This window comes from Cyprinus carpio, chromosome B7, assembly GCF_018340385.1.
Source record: "Cyprinus carpio isolate SPL01 chromosome B7, ASM1834038v1, whole genome shotgun sequence".
NCBI classification, from domain to species: domain Eukaryota; kingdom Metazoa; phylum Chordata; class Actinopteri; order Cypriniformes; family Cyprinidae; genus Cyprinus; species Cyprinus carpio.
The window spans coordinates 21,840,735-21,859,382 of record NC_056603.1 but is presented as its reverse complement, the minus strand read 5'-3'; the positions used below and the strand labels follow the sequence as shown (position 1 = coordinate 21,859,382).

The 18,648-nt window shown below is 39.8% G+C and overlaps 1 pseudogene; it reads right to left on the bottom strand.

Moving 5' to 3' along the window:
* Positions 1-4,380: 4,380 nt before the first annotated feature.
* Positions 4,381-8,668, bottom strand: LOC122137824 (annotated as a pseudogene).
* Between the last annotated feature and the right edge of the window lie 9,980 nt (positions 8,669-18,648).

Sequence of the window (18,648 nt, the reverse complement as noted above, 5' to 3'; positions counted from 1 at the left end):
CTCTTTGGCATAAACCTGAAACAACAGCCACCTGCCCTCATTGTTTCCGACTTCGATTCTTCCCACCACACCACCAAGCTGTATGCACTGCCAACACAAATGCAAAAACTAAATAGTTGAAAGAATTTTAAATACAGTCTATTATTACATCACAGCCTTTCCATGAAACCTGTGTGTGTTCTTAACCCAGACAAATCGGCATAGCAATCAATTCACCGGAGGTATTTACAAGCCTTGTTTATAATCTTGTTCTCTCATACACATTCGGAAACCACTTTTGTTTAATTGTTTCTCATAGAATGCATGAACATAATGATAAAACGTTTAACAAAAACCTAAAATAAAGGGGTCTAAGATGCACTATGACATACTGGACTTGTATACTAGAATTTGACTAATACCCCTGCAGCAATGAGCCTAAACACACTTAATGATAAAGCAACAATAAAACACAGAAACCCACTCAGTTCCTTCAGCTTTTGTGTTTTTTAAAATTTCACATTCGTATAAGTCCTTTTATTAATATTATTATTATTATAGATTTTAATTATTCCCTGCCTTCATTTTGAGTCATTATGAATAAACAGTGACCTGGTTATGTGTAGACAAGTTCTCACTTCCCTATGGTCTTTTGCACACACACGTACAAAAGACCTTTATATATACAGAGGCACTATCATCTCTCTAATGGAGCTACTCCTACAACCTCATCCTGTGTGTGTGGTGTGCGTGGATGTGTGTGGTGTGTGTGTGTTGTGTGTGGTGTGTTTTAGTTAAATAAATACTTAATCTTGTTGCTTCATAGAACTCTGTCCTGCTCATAAAAAAATAATCATATAATGTTACATTTTCAGTTAACAAGTACATTATTAGACACCCATATTGTTCTGAGTTTTCCTCAAATACCAGGATAAATTACTCTGCACTGAAGTAATAATAATTATAATAAATTTAGGTAATCAAATACAACAAATTACAGATTATGTGTAACAACTGCAGACAGAGAACATGACAAAACATATTAAAGATTAGCATTTATCTATTTTGTTTTGCACATGAAACATCTCTTTAAATGTTCTATTTATTCATACTTGTGTATTTATATTCTTTCTAAAAGATAATAAATTATAAAGGGGGAACTATTACTGAACAGTAGAAAATTACACTGAATTAAGGGTACACTGGAAGAACTGAATCTGGATCATTCTCTGTTTTTCTTTCTTTTCCCTTTTTATTATTATTAATTGGATCACATATTCAGTCATCAATTATTTATTATTATTTTTTAATTATTATTTTATCAAATAAAGCTAAAAAAAAAAAATTTAAAACATATATGGTGTCTCCGGGCCTCTCTGGTTTAAAATGCAATTTGGACAATATCTGATGTTCTTTTTTTTTTTATTCTTCTGTATCGAACAGTCCTGATTTTTGACAGCATTATGCTGTGTTATAATGGTTCAACAAAATCAAACTATATAATGCAAAAAAAATGAAACAATTAGGTTTCTCATGATTTAATTTAATATTACTTATAAATAAATTGTCGTCGATAAAAGGCCTACATTTGACAATTTTTTTTTACATTGAAATTAAAATAATACTAATAAATAAATATGAACTGCCATTGGTCGTCCTGGACTCGGGTGTGAATCAAATAATTTAATGTCAACACCTATGACAATGTCACACCTTGAGAGCGGTTTTCCTGTCAATGGTGTCAAGAAACTGCGCGTGAAGCAATCCGGAAGCTGATGAGATGTTCAAACAAAGCGCCCTGTCGCGGGTGCTCAAAGCGAGCGCACAGATTGAGAGAGGCGGGGGCCCTCTTGCCGCTCCCCCGGACTGTTTGAAGGGTCCCTTTCGCATAGCGATCTTGTCAAATATTGGGGAATTTAGCCAGCTATACTAAACTCCGGGGAGGAGGCGGCATGGGGCGAGAGGATGCCAAGCCTCGAATTAACAGAATCCTGCGTCGTTTCAGGAAGTGCAATGGTGTGTTAAATTAAATGCACTCTGGTGCAAAACCAGGACATATATTTTATTTTAAAACGATGAAAGATTGGATAGTTATTATTTTTAATTTTTAGCCTTTTTTGATTTTTTAAAGCCCACTATTCATCCATTACATTCCTTAAGGGTTTATAGAGGCTATATTTAAAAGTGGTTGAATATTAACAGAATCATCTAAAATTATAACAATACCGCGATAACAGAAATTTTCATGCTTTTGTTGGTGAGACAAATCATTAAAGGGCGAAATCCAGTTGCTAAAGTTTGTGCACCAAATTTATATAAATGGGCTAATAATATTGTTTTATAGATATAATTAAAAATAAGGTGTACACCATTTACAGTCAGGCTAAATCCACAACTCTCGGGTAACATGAAATAATTCTAGTACTACCCAAATTAAAGTAGCTTACACATTTTTTTTAAAAAAAAAAAAAAAAATATTTTCAGCTAAAAGCCTATTAACGCAAAGAAAACGGGTTAGCCTACATGAAAAATTTTCCGTTGTGAGACAGGAAATTGACCCAATCCACTCTAAACAAACCGCTGAAAGAAAGGGGCTTCTAAAAAAAACGATCGATTTGTTTTAATTTTAAAGATGCTGGACAACCTGGTCAACCAGCAGAAATGATGAACTCAGAAATGTGACTTACAGCGGAGCTGCATGGTTTTTAAGAAGCCGCTCTGTAATTGCAGTTGCACCCTAACGGACGCGGTCTGACACGTTTGAACGTTAAATATGTAACCGACTTTGGAATTAACATTTCACACGTTTAATGCACTCTGTCGGGAGAAAGCAATCCATAGTCCATCAGACAAAGAATTTTCTGCCAGAAGCTAAAAACCGGATTATCGCACTAGGCAAACTCAACATTTTTAAAATGAAAAATACGTATATCTTTGTTTAAGGCCGACTCCTATGGTTGAAGAAACTTAAAAAATGCCATAACAAATAAAATCATCAAGACCGCCACTCTTTTCTTTGGAAAAACGGAATGTATTTTGAGTATTAGAGTACAGAATTTACAGTATCGTAGTTGGTTAGTAGGTATTAAAACTGTAGAGAAACTGGGCCCGAAACAAGATCCTTCCCACTTTTCCAATAAAGTGCAATGGTAACAGTCCGATATATATAGTGATCTATATAGTTATAAAACACTATCCATCATTTGTGCCCGGGCCCCGAGCATGACCCCTGTCTTCGAGTAAGCACTAGGTACAATTGCTGTAAAGGAATTGTTTGCTCCCACATCCGAAGAAATAATAAATACTAATAATAATGTATAGGGGCGTCAACCACGTGAAGTGCAGTAGATGTCAAACAACGACGCTAGTACCTCAGCAGCAGTTTGAAAGCCCCGCAAAAACCTCAAATGATCACACAAGGCATTCTTTTCTCCCCTCCCAGTCGTAAGTGTGGGGACCTCTTCATGTCGACATCTAACAACCGTTTATTCTTTAGTATCCTATAAGCACCAATCAAAGATTGGAGAAACTGAATGTAGTACAAAATGCAAAATGAAACATACTAAAGGTCTACCAAAATAACAGCTGAGGTAACAACTTGTTTTTTTTTGTTACTTTTCTTTTCTTTGTTGTTTTTACTTTTCGTTTTTAAACCTCTAAGACAGAGAGAAAAGGACTAACTCTAGTCGTGGCTCGGCATTTATGAACTGTTGATACTATTGTCTCAGAATATCCATTCATGTTATCTACTAACGCGTCGTACACCCATCTAGCCCAGATAAGTGTGACATTATTTACAGCCTTAATGTTGCAACTTTTTAGCTCTAAATCATTACATGAACAGCAAGTTTGTTAAACACATACTACAGATCGAAAATAATTTTATGCGCCATGGTGACGTCTTCCTCCCAGAAAAGCTAATTGTCAAAAGCACACTTTAAACACACTCATACGGATTCACTCTGCGTGATAAAACATAAAATAACATAAAAACTAAGTAACTGTTAAGATTTCCACTTGGTTTTTCGAGCAGGGTTATACTCACTAATAAATAAAGCTCCCATCAAACTATAACATGTTGTACATTGTAACAAAAAAATCAAGTTCTTTTCAAAAACTCGTCTTCATAAAGTCTTAATGGCAAGCAAACTCAGATAGTGTTTTTTCTCTCGTTGCTTTTCATTCTTGGGAGCTTTTCATGTCCTCATTCGGGAGCATGTGTGGTGCCAGTTAAGAGTGTATATTGGTTTCAAACACACAACTGATTCTCTATTTGTCCATCTCCTTGTCCTCCATGAAGCGTGTAATCGAAGTGAGTCCCATTCGCAGTGTGGCCATTTTCCCTGCTAGGCCAGCCAGAGCAGTATTGGGCTCAGCAGTTAGCCAGCTTTTCGCTGCCTGTCAATCCTCGATCGGAGAACTGCCTCCATTGCCCACCGCTCCCTGACAGTCGGAGGGGGCAGGCCTCCATTCTGGATCACAGAGATCTCGTTGGTCTTCATGGCCAGGCCGGTAGAAGAAAGCAGCAGCATACTGATTCCAGAAGCTGGTTGGGTCCCTCCGTTTCCAGCCCTACCAGTTATGTCCTTTTGGAATAGCTTCGGCGGGGAACTTTACAGGGTTTTGCGCCCAGAAAGCCATGGGACCATCTACTGAAAGCCTGCCGACCACGCCGTGCCAGGAGCACTGTTTCCACATGTGGGTACCCATATGCACCTAGTTAGAGAGAGAGAAAAAAGGAATGGAAGCAAAGAGATTTAAAGGTATAAAAACAAAAGAAGTAGAGCTATAATGTGTTTTAAAATTTGTGAACCTTAAAATAGCATAACACGTGAAGATTGATGCAATGGAAAAAGAGCCAGGATATATTAGTAGTAAAATAGCCCACTGGAAGCAGCATTTGTCCTAATTATTAAAACAGGTTAAAATGGTTTTAACTTTCACATCGTGAGTAATGGTTTGTCTGCATATAAACAAAGGGCCTTTGGTAGACGTTTGTTCTGATGAAATTGCACTGTCAACCTTTCATTGTGCTGTACATTAAATTGTATCGGACAGTTGCCCCCAGTTCACCCTTAAGCTTCAATCATTCAGGAATGTTCAAAAAAGAACCATTTTAATTGAACATTGAACATATGAGGTTACATTTTCTCATCTTATGCTACTTTGCTATTTACAAAGCTCCGAACATTTAAGTTTATCCCCCATTCCCTCTTTATCGGAAATTCATATTCTGTTTTTTATACAATATTTTTAGTCATTGAAAATCGACTCCTGAAAATTAATTTTCAATTTCATACTTCCATTAAAGAGTACCTACTTTTTATTCATCGGAAATTTATAGTTTGATAGTACAGTTCTTCCTAAATTATGCCTCTGCAGTCACAATTTCACACAAATAGTGCATCACATTTCCATAGAAAAACCCCCAGGATTCTGCTTATCTGTGCACCTTTTTTATTTATTGTGATCAAAAGATAAACGCTGGAAAAAATAATTAGGCGTGCCAACTGGCTAAGGGTGGTTTCCGCCTGGTAACTGTGGGTTAAAACCAGTTCAGTGAAACATTTTCTGGCTTTTGTTCCACACCAATTTCAAGCTCAGGTTTCAGCCCATTGATTTCCTTATTAATTGGATTGACTCAGCATTTTCCACTTCTCTCTTATATTATTTCTGTATATTTTCTTTATAATTGTATACTTTCTGTATAATTATTCTCTTTATGCATGTCTTGTGCTTTTTCCCTTTTTCCCCTTTATTTTTTTTTGAAGCATTCTACTTATTTTCCCTCATCAATACTTCTGTTATATGGTCAATCCTTATTTTTGGCTGGCTTTTCACAAAAATTAATAGCAAAATAACATCAAGTAAAAAGTTCAAATAACACATTTCATAAAAACAGAGAAAATTATTTCCTCTTATATACAGAAGTAATTACCTTGAGATTTCCTTTGGATGGTAACATGTCTCGTCTCCAGAGATGGTGCAAGCAAAGGGCTCTCTCCCGTTATGGTTCTCTCGTGGATTGAGGGCACTGAGAAGGGGGAAACTGTTATTCCCACAAGTTTACAGTAGTGATGCTTAGCGGTCCTCCGTGGTGGGCGGTCGAAAGTATGCGAGGTTGGAAGCAGATGAGGTCACCAGTGCCGGGGGCAAGGTCTTTACTTCAGGTTTTTGAATTAAGGCCATGCAGAAAAGCGTTGTCTCAGTCTTCATCATTGAGGAAAAGGGGGTCCAAACAGATGAAGGGAGAGGAGTTGGGCTGGAGGCAAGACTGGTGTTAGCTCAAAGAGCTGGAGGGGCAAAATCTCGCATCTGGTGGTCGAACATAATGTTGCTTCAAGTTCCCCTTGGTGGAAAAGCCGCCACTTTGCATACTGTACAAATGAACGGTCTCTCTTTGGTATGGCTTAGGTAATGGATATCCAGGCACTCTGGCAGGCAAACGTTTTGCCCAGATGTCCACATGCTGTATTATTCAAGGTGCCTCGCTCACGGAAAAGGGTGAAAAAGCTGCTAAGAGGATCTTTGTGAAGGGTTTAATATGAAGTAAGTAAGATCAGAGCTCCAGGACTGTGAGAATGAGACTGCATGAGACCCGCACTAATGTGGTCCAATGACAATGGCCCTCTTGCTGCCGGTCCGTCCAGACCTAGGAGACTTTTGCTGTTTGGATAGTAACCATTAGAGGGTGATGGAGCTTAGCATGGAAGAGGTAGATTCAGAGACCAGGCTGGGACTTCCGGCACTTTTGGCTTTTCGATCCTGTCGCCTCCAGAGAAAGAGGAGTCATTTGTGAGTCTGTCTCCTTCTGACATTACTCCGTTCTCTATTAATTTCCCTTGGTCACGACATGTTCGTTCGTCTGTGTATTGTTCTACTCCCTGGTTGGCACCTTCTTCTCCTGGCCTCTCCATGCCTAATGACTCCTGTGGAAGTTAGGGGATGAAACGGAGGCGAGCTGTCCTTGAGATGCATCAATGTGACTTGGTGTGTCTGGATGCTGCTGTAAATGGTCCATCCCGATTCCTTCCATGTTTGGTCATCAGAGAAGTTGTCAAGATCATTGAAAGTTTCTGCTCTTGCATCAAAGAGCCAGCAATCGGATCCCATGGATTCTGGATAGTTGTCAGGAAGGAGGGGTGTTAGGGATCTGGCCACCCATGTGCATGACGAATGTGCTGCTGAAGGACCACAGCGTTTTTGTGAACTTCTTCTGGCAAATAGGACAGGAATGACTGGACCCTCAGTGCGGCATGCTCTCGATTGGACACTGTAATGAGTCCTTTATGAGGGGTGCCCTTGGTGGTGAAGGCACGACACACACTTTTACATTGAAAAAGGCCTCTCCCCGGTGTGTGTGTGCGGTAGTGCATTTTGAGTGTCACTATGTGCAAGCTGAGAAACACGGTGGCAGACATCACACCATATCATTTGGGTTCTGAGGTCACTTTCCTGTCGATGTTCTCTGAACGAGGACGTTGCGGAAGCTTAAGATGTCTCTGAACCTTAAACGTGTGAAAAAAAATAAACCACCCAGATCAAAACAAAAAAAAAAGAGAGGAAGATAAACATAAGAGACCCCCGAAAGGAAACTTAGCTTTGAACCTGTTCTGACATCAGGGGCATGAGTGGGTTAATGGCCATTGGAGGGCTGTTGGAGGTGTGTAACTCAATGGTTACCCTCCCACTGCAGAGCTCATGCTTTGTCATTAGACTGGATGAACGGATGTTTCTTCAACTTTTTCCTAGATGAGGGTAAGCAGGGTTGTGCTGTCTTCCCCTTCTTCCAACACATTATTTCTGTGTTCTTCATGGGTGCATCTGCAGGACCTGAAGTCACTTTTTAGCAGAATGAGAAGGGCTGCTTTATATGCCACTGAGCTATTCTCTTCCTGTCTTCGGATTGAAATGGAGGCAGGCTTCTGGTATAGTTGGTGGAAGTAGACAGGCCAACAGAAGATGTCAGAGTAGACAGAAACGTTTTACTATCGAGCCAGCTAGTCACTGGCTTCTCGGGAGGCATAGACAATACCATCGGGAATGCCAGTACTCCGTAGGAAATTGTCTAGATGCTCTGGTACCAGGTGATATGGGTTCATCTGGAATGTGTGGATACTTCTCTTTTATGACGCTGAAAAATGAACCTTCAAGTTACCCGCGGGTGGAAAAGCGGTTGCCGCATATGTTGGCATTTGTATGGCCTCTCACCTGTGGTGAGAACGTAAGTGAATCTGCAAAGCACTGTCACTACCAAACACCTTGCCACAAAAACCGCACTTATGCTTGAAAAACGTATCCTCAGAGCTACTCCTTCGGTTCAAAAAGAAGAGGACATTAGTTGGCTTGAGCCTTTTCATTTGCTGAGCAAGTGCAGCCAGTGAGTTGAGATCTTCAACTGTGGTACCGACACTGGGCAGTGCACTGGAAAATATTGGGTTGCCTGTGGGGGCTGAGGTAGAAGGGTATTAGCCACAGGATTCATAGGCTTCCCATTGCAAAAGGCTGGTGTGGATGACTTCACCAATGATGGGATTCCCAACTGAGGATGCAAGCTTCCTGCATTAACCCTGGTCTCTTGTCTGAAGGGGGGGCCATTAACTGTAGCTGGCCCTGCTGCTCCAAGTTTTTGAGATGACTCCTCCCACACTGGAATTGTTTCTGAGGGTAGCTGCACACATTTATCCATCTGTTTTCAAACTGCTAATGCTTGGGCAGACGGGCTAGCTATGCTCTGTGCTAACCCTGCAGCAGCTGCCAACTGTTGAGGCAACTGGGAACCTAAAGAGTGGTTAGTGGGCTAGTCAGAACCCAAAGGTCACAGGGAAGAACTACGGTGGTGCTTGGAGCTCAGGTGACTGTGAGGAGAGCAGAAGAATCTGCGGACGATTGCTCGATGAGTTGGTAGTGATTGTCATCTGCTGCGCTGTAGGGGCCAAAAGCTGCTCCAGAGGGCTGCAAAAGCACACCTTTTGCCTCCGCGATTCTAGGACTTTGAGAGAAAACTGGGCCACACTGCCACTTTGGTGCTCTGTTAGGTTTTCAATAATGACGTTGCGTTGATCATGGAAAAGATTACCAAGCTCAGTCCAAGTTACCCAGCTGAGGTAAGTGAGCGAGAGATGGACAGAGTTCCCCAGATTAGACGCCAGTGCTGCCACGAGCTCCATGGCTGCTTCCAACGCAACTGAGTGGGGGCCACTGGCCATACGTTCCACTTCCATCATTTTGGGCGGTGCAGGACTCCTGACATCCGGGGTCCATGGCCTCCTTCTGGTGTCAAGTCCGTTCTGCTCCAAAAGGTCGGTTCACCTCTAGCTTGATCTGTGTTATATAGATTGTATCATTTCAATCTGCTCATCAGGATTATGAGGGAGAGGAGCCTGGGGAGGAAGGTTCCGGAAGGAGGACCACTGGATTTTCCATTAAACCCAATTAGAAAACTGAATTGTCTTAGTTGTGCAATTCTTCTGGCTGGTTTGTCTCACAAGATCGATAGCGCCTTCAAAGAATTATGCACGCAAACATCTGCTGCAGACATGGGCACCCGAGATCTTTACAGGGGGAGTCGTCCGGGTTTGGTCCTCTGTGTCCCCTGCCAGAGGAAAATAAAAGGGGGGAACAGGGGGATTAGTGGATTTAGAGATGTTTGGATCTGAAGCAGCAGCTTTATCTGTTCAAATTCTTTTGTTGTTAATCTTCTCTTAATCAGTTTAATGCTTATCCCCTCCATACGTTCAAAAAAAAAAAAAACAAAAAAAAAAAACAAAACAACCATCAAAAGAAACACCCTACCAAATAATCACCATAGAAAGAGGAATCCACACTCTGGTAGGAGCTATGATGGAAATAGGATAGAAAAGAGACAAAAAGTTCACATATCACTTTTACAATATTGCTTAAAAGTGATCTTTGAAGATGGGTAGTCAAAAGTCCCATCAATTTCAACACCACTTTAGGTAATCATTTTCTTCCAGATAATCCATCAAAACATTAAAAATACTATGAAAATGAGAACAATGGGCCCTAATGAAATTTCATAGAGGGCCATTGATTTCCAATATTGCTACTCCTCAATGTCTACATGTCGCACTTAGGCCACAATCTCAACCATTTGAAGGACTTATTAGACTTTCAATTTTTTGCTGTCAACTTTGCTCATTTTCAACCAACTGCAGGCATCTTGGACAGGTATCCCTGTCCCGTAAAAAAAAAAAAACAAAAAAAAACTAATTTGTATCACAGGTCAGCCTGCAATCAGGATTCTGAACAGGAACAAGTAAGCCTTTGGCATTCAGATGGCTACGCACTCTACGAGCACAGAAAAACAGAAATTCCACTCATTACCCCAACTAAGCATGAAGACGTAATTGCAGATCATCTTAATACAAGAAGCGTGGTTTAATTAAAATGATTGGAATACTAAATATATCAATCAGGAGGAACATGTGTAACTAGTTTTAGGTGATCGTTTATGCAGCATTATTCAATGCAAGCATTTGAATACAAAATAAAGAAAAAATAAAGAAATAAATACAAACGAGAAACAATTACTGAACATTTGGCTAAGTAGCACAAACGATTGCTTGATAAACAAGTGTACGTTTAAGTGAAGTAATAATATCACATGCCAGAACACATGATGATTTTTATTTGTATTTATACGTTTGAAACAGGTTCGGACTTTTTTGAAAATGACAAGAAGCATTTGCAAAAGGGAAAGCAAGAAAAGAAAAACTGTTCAGTTACCTCCTCCCATCCCTTTTAGGGCTGTGGCCTTTTAGTTTTCCTCATTCTTTCTCACCCCACCTCCCTCCTTTTTGTCCCTCAAAAATCATTGCGTTTAACATACAACATAAGTTGATTTACAAATTGCAATTCTCTATGAGTACCACTCATTGTGGGGCTTCGCTCTCAACATTTTCATCATCATCGTGGGAGGATTCATTTGCAAATGAAACCCCTGCAAGAAGTGTGTCCCAGCCCTGTGTTGAGAGACAGGATGGCTCCCCATTGTTCCCCAGCATGGGAGTGTCAGAGCAGGGGAGGAGGGGCGAGGGCCCAGCCTGCTCAATCCACGGCTGGCTCTAAAGCAGATCCTGTTTTTTAATTCAGAGATTATCTTCCCCCCTGTGTCTCTCTGAGCTGGAACATCAGATAACGTTAAAGTTGCCATGACAGTAAAGCCGTGTCTCACACACAAACGATTGTGTTGCCCAGACGTGAAAACAAGTCAACTTTTTTTTGAGGAAAAGTTTTTAAATATTGAAAAGTCACGTTGAGGTGAGGCCTAATGAAAGGGTAAAACGTGAATAGTAGTGGGGGTAGTAGTGAGAAGATCACATTGAGTAGTAATTAAGGATGAGTGGAAAATCATATCATACTTGTTATTGGAACAAATAATTGTGTATATATAATATAATATAATATAATATTAAGATAATATCTAATATAATAACTATAATATATATTATTGTATTATTTAAAATAATAAAAATAAACCTGCACCACTGTTGCTTTTTATTTACAGTCATATAATTAATGGACATTTAGTCCAAAAATGAAACCACTTAATTATATTCAGCGCAACCTGTTGAAAGATCTTTGTTTTTGGCTCAGCAACTGTTATTAAATTCATCTGATCACCAAAATTAAAAACTCTAACAAAATATTTTTTCTCTCTGCCTCAGTAAATATTGTACCGCAAGAGCCGTACTAAAATATGAACCAAACAGCAAAGTCTTGTTGGAAAGAAGAAAAAATAAAACTTAAAAAAAGAGGGAAAAAAAAAAAAACAATGTAACTTTTGGATATGTATCCTTACAAATACATTATTCAAACGTTATATGTCCACTGTGGACCTATTCAAATTCACACCTACTAATTATTAATTTCATTATAATATTTAGAGATTTAAACAGCAACCTTGTTTCTTAGAAAATACACCATTCTAGAAGGTAGACCATTTTAAATATCATTTCCAACAACGATTTGACGATCAGACAAATGCCATGTGAAGTATGAACTAACTTCTTAAGGCTTTCCAATGAGACATTTTGACACAACCTTGACCGTAAATAACGCATGCGCTTTAGTCTGCATGTAAACATGCCTGGTACAAATCTAAACAATAAATTAATTAATCAAAAAAAAAAAACATCTGCATGCCCAAAAAGAAATAAAATAGCTTTTGAACAAATGAAATAATAAAATTAGCATTTAAATAATTATTTTCAGTCTAAAAAAAAAAACAAGAAAGCAACCTGAATAATTTAATTATACTACCAACGGGACAATGTTGCAAGGGGCAGCTTACAAAGCCGAGTGTGTCATACAGTAGTCACTCTAAAAGTACATGGAAGCAAGAAAACTACGCTAGTTTGTGAAAAGCTATTGTACACTGTGCACGGCTTGTGTGCTGAGCTGTAGATTTAGTGAGGCAGCGCTAGTTTTGATGAGAGCACTGTTATATCGCAGTGTATGATGGCTTTGGGTCATCGTCAGCATGCTAGAGAGCAGGTCCAAAGATCTCTCATCCCAGTCAAATCCAAGACAGAAAAAAGAGAGAAAACTGGTGAAGTGGTAAGTAAAAAAAAGAAAAAAGAAAAAAAAAAAGAAATGACTATGACTAGAAAAAAAGGAGAGGATAAACATACATGGAGAAATATTTGAGGTAATGTCTACGTTACTTTTTCTCAGCTGCAGGCGCCGCCTTGTAGTTGTGACTTCGAAGATGTGCAGAATTACGCCGTTCACTCAGAACCTCCTGTGTGTCCCTTACTATCTTCCACCCGCCCCTATGCCCTCAACTTTCCTGCTTTCCCTTAGCGTCCCTCCTCACTTTCTCTCTCAAGCCATAGAAAACTTCCTACTGAACACTAGATGGTGTGCCTGGGAAAGGAGGCTTCTCTGATGGTCACGAGCCCTCATCCCCAAATTCTTATGACTTGCTCTTAAAAGGACGAGTATGAGAGGAAACTTGAGAATTATTATTATTATTTTTTTAAATCAGACGTTGAAAAGCCAACTTCCAAAACTTTCATAATATAAACACTGACAAAATTGCGACGACACCACAAAATCCCCTGTTGTTTTGCGATGCTTGTGTGTGTTTTGGAGGGGGGGACCTCCCTGACAATCTCTCTGGGTGGGTGTGTGGCAAATTTGCTGAGAAGTGAAAGGGGAAAGCAGCCACATTGATCTCAATCCACATCACCCCCCACCTTCTCAACCACACACACACACCAGAAAAAAAGTAAGAGTCCCTGTTTGGCTGGCTATAGCACAGCATGGTGGAGGTCAGAGACATGGTACACATGAACAAACCGTGACCTGATCTCTCATCGCTTCCGCACAGAGGAAGCCTGGCAAAGGTTAAAAAAAGCTCTACATATCCCACCCCCAGTGACAGGGCCAACAGGGACAGACTCCTCACGCACTCAGTCTAGCCCGAATACTGCTTTCTAATTCCTCACACAGGCAGCAAAGCATAGGGGGGAAATTAGCCTCTCTGCTATTCTCCAAGTGAGAGACACCAAGTAGTAGTTTATCTGTATTTATCAAGACCTGGTTTTAAGGAATAAAAGTTACCAAGCAATGCTTAAGGACTAAGACCATGAAGCAGCAATACAGTTCTGACCTGAAATCGCCTACAGGTTAAGCCTTTGCCTCTTGCTTTAAATGAGCTTTGCTGTATTTGTGCGAGAAAAAAATGTGAACCTGGTCAGCGACAGAGGGCCCGGTGACAAACACACTGCAATCACTTATTTATTAAATTGAAAAGGGATACATCCAGCATTGCACAGGATTTTGACAAATCTGTTTTCTTTGTCCAGTTCTGAAAATACTAGCTATTAATCATAATAAAATTTACCTGCCTGTGCACGTAAAGTCGCCCCAAAAAAAGAACACTGGCCTTATGGAAAATGGTCTGGGCCTGTTCTCGTTATAATTTTTATAAACAACGAGCTGATTTCTGAAATATCGTATTTCTACGAATTATAATAATTAAAGGGAATAGTTGATGTTACAATAAGGGGATTGTAGGCCAGTCGATTGCATCTCAAAACATAGAACCGAGAAAATCAGGTATTTTAAAAAAAGAAAGACCAAAAACATTACGGACTTATAACTAGGGGAAAACAAAACGATTATCACTAATATATGTTTTTCTTCTTCTTTTTTTTTAATATAACCCACAACTAAACACATTGTAAGTTTAACGGAACGCAAATATGAAAGGAACGAAGTTGTGACATCTAGACGCAAACTGGGGTCTATTAGAGGCACTATGATCTGCAACGAAAAGCAGTTTGTTTTATTTAATTTATACAACTCAGAGATCAAATGGAAATTAAACGTGAAAGCGGATGAGGGTAAAATAACGTTGCTGTTTACTGGCAATATTAAAGAGCGAATAATCGTGTTGGTGCCAGTTTACAATCTTTACGGTTAGCTACCATATAGAAACATGAATTATAATTAATTTTTCGGTATGTAGCTAACAAAAGATTGCGTTGAACGGTCATTTTAATGCACGGTGTTGCTCTATTTTATAGCAACTAACTTTCTTTTTGCGTAACAGTGGGATATAAGTAGGTCAACTTATGTTAACGTCCACATTTCCACATCGGAATATGGAAAATGGATTAAGCCGAATACAAAAAATAAAGTGAAGAAAGTATTTATATCTAGTGTCGATATGAAAACAAAAATCCTTACCTCTTCAAGTGTCCCATTCTATCAGGAAACATGATAGCTACAAAACGCTGAGTGAAGCATGAGCTAGGACAATTCCTCCGAAACACCACTGTTTTACGGATCCAGACATAGTCAAGGGCCACTTTCCTGTTTCAGAATGTTCCAGTAGGCTCGTGCTCTTTAACTTCTTTTATTAGCTCGATGGGACGTGAGACGGCCTTTGATAAATGCAGCTTAAAAGTAGTAGTAAAACAAGAATAGGCTTAAAATGTGTAGTCCATGGACTGTACAAAACCTAGTCACCGCCTGCCTGACTTCACGGAAACAGAAAGGTTGAAACACTAAAAAACTATTTAAAATGATAAATGTCTACATTTTAGTAGGAGAGCAATTTTAGTGGGGGCCACACAAAAAGAATGAAAAAAAGGAATCATTCATGTAGAATTAGACTTGTTGCAGCCTGTCGTTATTTTTACAGGTGCAAAGAAAATTCTATTATAAATTAATAAATATATTGCACTGCAAATGTGTATAGCGCGACAAACATATGTGTAGTAGCTTTGATGTAGCTACGTTTAAAAGATGACAAGGGCCACTGTAGGAAAGATGAGTTTTGGTCAGTGTGTGTTCGGAAACTAGCTCACATGGGAACGAGCTATAGTAAGTTCATGCTCTTGATTGTCATAAACCTGAATTAAAAGCAACCGAAACGAGATACATCTTGGTGGACAGTTTTCGATTAACCTTCTATTGTATAAGAAAGGTATAGCAAAATTAATCTGGACGCAGAAAAGTTTAAATTAGGGCGTATAAGTGTGAAAGTCCCTAATGGAAAAGCTCGATTAGCCTATACATGAGATTATGTTGATTTCGTTGGCCGTGATCGCCCGTACAACTACATGTTCTACTTCGTTTGATTGGCTTACTCTTTACCTATTACAGTTGCATAAGAGTTGGAAATACTGGGGGGAATATATTTTGTAAGAAAAGAATTGTTTCGCCGGACGCTCTCCTCCACCTCTTAAGGTCGAATGACATAATTTTCGATACGGAGTGAGATCTAGGCACAGCTTGGTCAGTGAGGATAGCATGATGTAAAAACTACCTATCGAACACGCAAAATATTCGTTTCATTATTGTTTCTGTCTGGTTTTGGCGCTGCCTAAAAGTCTAGAGATTGCAATATCCTACCGAAACCGAGGGGAGGGGGAGTGAGGAAAAGATGAAGCCATATGCAATCCCCACTTGTTGTGGGGCAACGTAAACGGGGCCAGAACAAAAACTCATTCTATAGCTTCTAACTTTCATCCAAAAAATATCCTGCTGAATTTTGTAAAAATCTTTCATAATAGTAAATGAAACTCGACCTTCGCCTCTGACCGCCCTTAACTTTCCTTCATAAAGTCAGATTTGAGACACAACGTACCACACACCCACCCCCCACAACGCACACGAGGAAATGGTAGGGCAATTAAAGGGATTCTTAGAAGAATCACACAGACCTAGATTTAAACGGGTTTTTGTTTTAAGCACAAAGTGAAGTGAGAGTGGTTCTCAAACTTTTTCAGCTGTAGCTACTTCATAGACCTCTTACAGCGAGGCCCTTCAGTAGCACAATAGACACGGAATTGATACATTTATGATAGGGCTGAGTTAAATAAAAAATGGGAGGAGGCACACTATAAAGGATGTTAAAACAAAAATTAAATCAAAATAAACAGTAGATAATATCTTCTGGTATAAAAAGTGCAGCGCGAGTTTATGCTGTGTTAGAAGGCTTGAACTCAACATTGTGCTCGGTTAGGGAACCAGATTGCGAGTCGGTTCTGGAAATGCTGCGGCTTCGCTTGTTTCCTCCGCGAACTTGCTGGCTCCCGCATCAGCCACGAGTAAGAATACAAAAATTACTAGTAAATCTGCTCAAAATTACGGAAATCGAGACCATTCAACCGCGTCATGTGTTCCCTGTTTTTATGATTATCAATAATGTATCGCGATATTACATCAATGGGAGGGACAGGGGAGGGGGGGGTCCTCTGAAAAGGCGATTGAGCAGACCTTGCCAGCCCACTATTCGTAATGAAGTCTCCTTTAATTCAATTAGCCGCTGATTTGCTGGGCGCCTCGTGTATATCTTGCTGCCTTCCACCCCATGGAGGTGATCCGTGTGGAAGAAAGGCTGGATTTTCCCAACTCCATTTAGATAAAGTGTTAAACCCTTCTTAGCAAACATCTGGTGGCTACGTTAGTAGCTTAAAGTGCGCCACTACAGGAATGTCAATTTCTCTTTGGAAAAACCACACCGTAATCTTTTGACTAGCCCTGGGCATCAAACTGATGCTCAAAAGTTGCAATTCACCAAAAAGTGTCCGGATTGCCAACCTCTATGCGAAAAGGTCTTCCACAGACTTTTTCATTAGGCGTGACGTGGCAGAGCGTTATAGCGTATACTCCGTTGTGTTCTATTCGCCATTAAAGTTTGTTGTAATGCAGCCCCTGACGAATTGCAAGCGCACCGTTTTATATACCAAGTCGTTCTTTCCTCAAGGCAAGCCGGTGTTAAAAGTAGGTCGGGCAACGGACTGTTTCGTGCCGTAATGGCAACTACCGGCCCGTCTCGAAAGACCAAAGAATGGATCAAATGTTCCCAACATTACAGATTCATATGATTATTGCCGAACGGGATCAGTAACAAGTTTAATCCACACGCCGCATTCAGCCGAACAAACAAACTTTAAGGGCCCATGCAGAAACGGTGGAGAATCCTCAGCCCCAACACCCTCTGTTATGTCATATTCGTACACTGCTCTCGTTCTATCATATAAACTCGCGACTCTGTGTCACTCTCAGCTGCGCACCCAACCTCTCCTTCACACTCCCTGCTCGGCTCTCTCATCCGCGCGGACTGAGCGCCAAGAGGAAGCGATCGCACTTCACAGCGAAACCGCTTCGGCTTGTGCGAATGCGCATCAAACTAGCCTGTTTGAAAATAATGTAGCACACAAAACAATTTTAGCTTTTTATTTTTCGATAGGGCGGTGACCGACGAAAACAGTCCTTCATCCAGGTTAAATATTCCGTGCTAAAATGTAGAAGTCGCACACAAAGTGACAAGTCTGGAAATCATCAAGAAAAAGTCCTTGGAAAAAACAAGTAGTATTTAGGGAAGCGATTTACTCTGGATTTAAAAAAAACAAAAACGAAACCTCTTTAAAAACAGTTTGCTCTTTTGACGGGGAACTGTGCCATGTATTGTCAACCAACTCAATTTGGGATTAAACATGACACAAAATCAATGACCTATGATATAAGAGAAAACACTTACGAGAAGAAAAAACTTAATGTGCCTAAAAAAATTCCTCAAGGGCTGTTTAGCTCATAACTAGGCAAATTATCTGGTGTGAAGCTTTTGCATGGTTATTTTTTTTTTAAAAAGGGAGAATTCTGATTATTTACAATTTCAAACAGCACCGTTGCAACAAAAAAAATGTGTTTTAATCCCTTTCACATGCAGTATTTTAAAAACAAACTTGACATCATCATCCAAACGTAGTTATCTGTACCTGTTACTTTACGGTGTTATACAAAATCCTGTCCCTCATTGAATAACGATTATATTTCAATCATAATCGAATAATAATAAAGAGTGATCATATTTATGAATATGCCAGTGTTTTAAAGAAGAGAGATTCCCCTCTGATTGCACTTGCAGCGACCCTGCAGAAAGCTGAAGAGTTAGCCCTGGAAAAGACCAAACGAAGCTATCGGTCTAGCGGTTTGCGAGAAATGGGGGGGGAAGATACTAACGTTACTATAGGTGATGTCTCGGATGCCATATTTCTCACTGAATATTTAACGAAACTGCTGCGGCGCGAGGATCCAGGTCATATAGCTTCAGCTATCTATACTTAAGGCGACTGGTATTTGACTTAGTAAGGAAAGAAGACGAGAGAAAGAAGAGATGAGGTA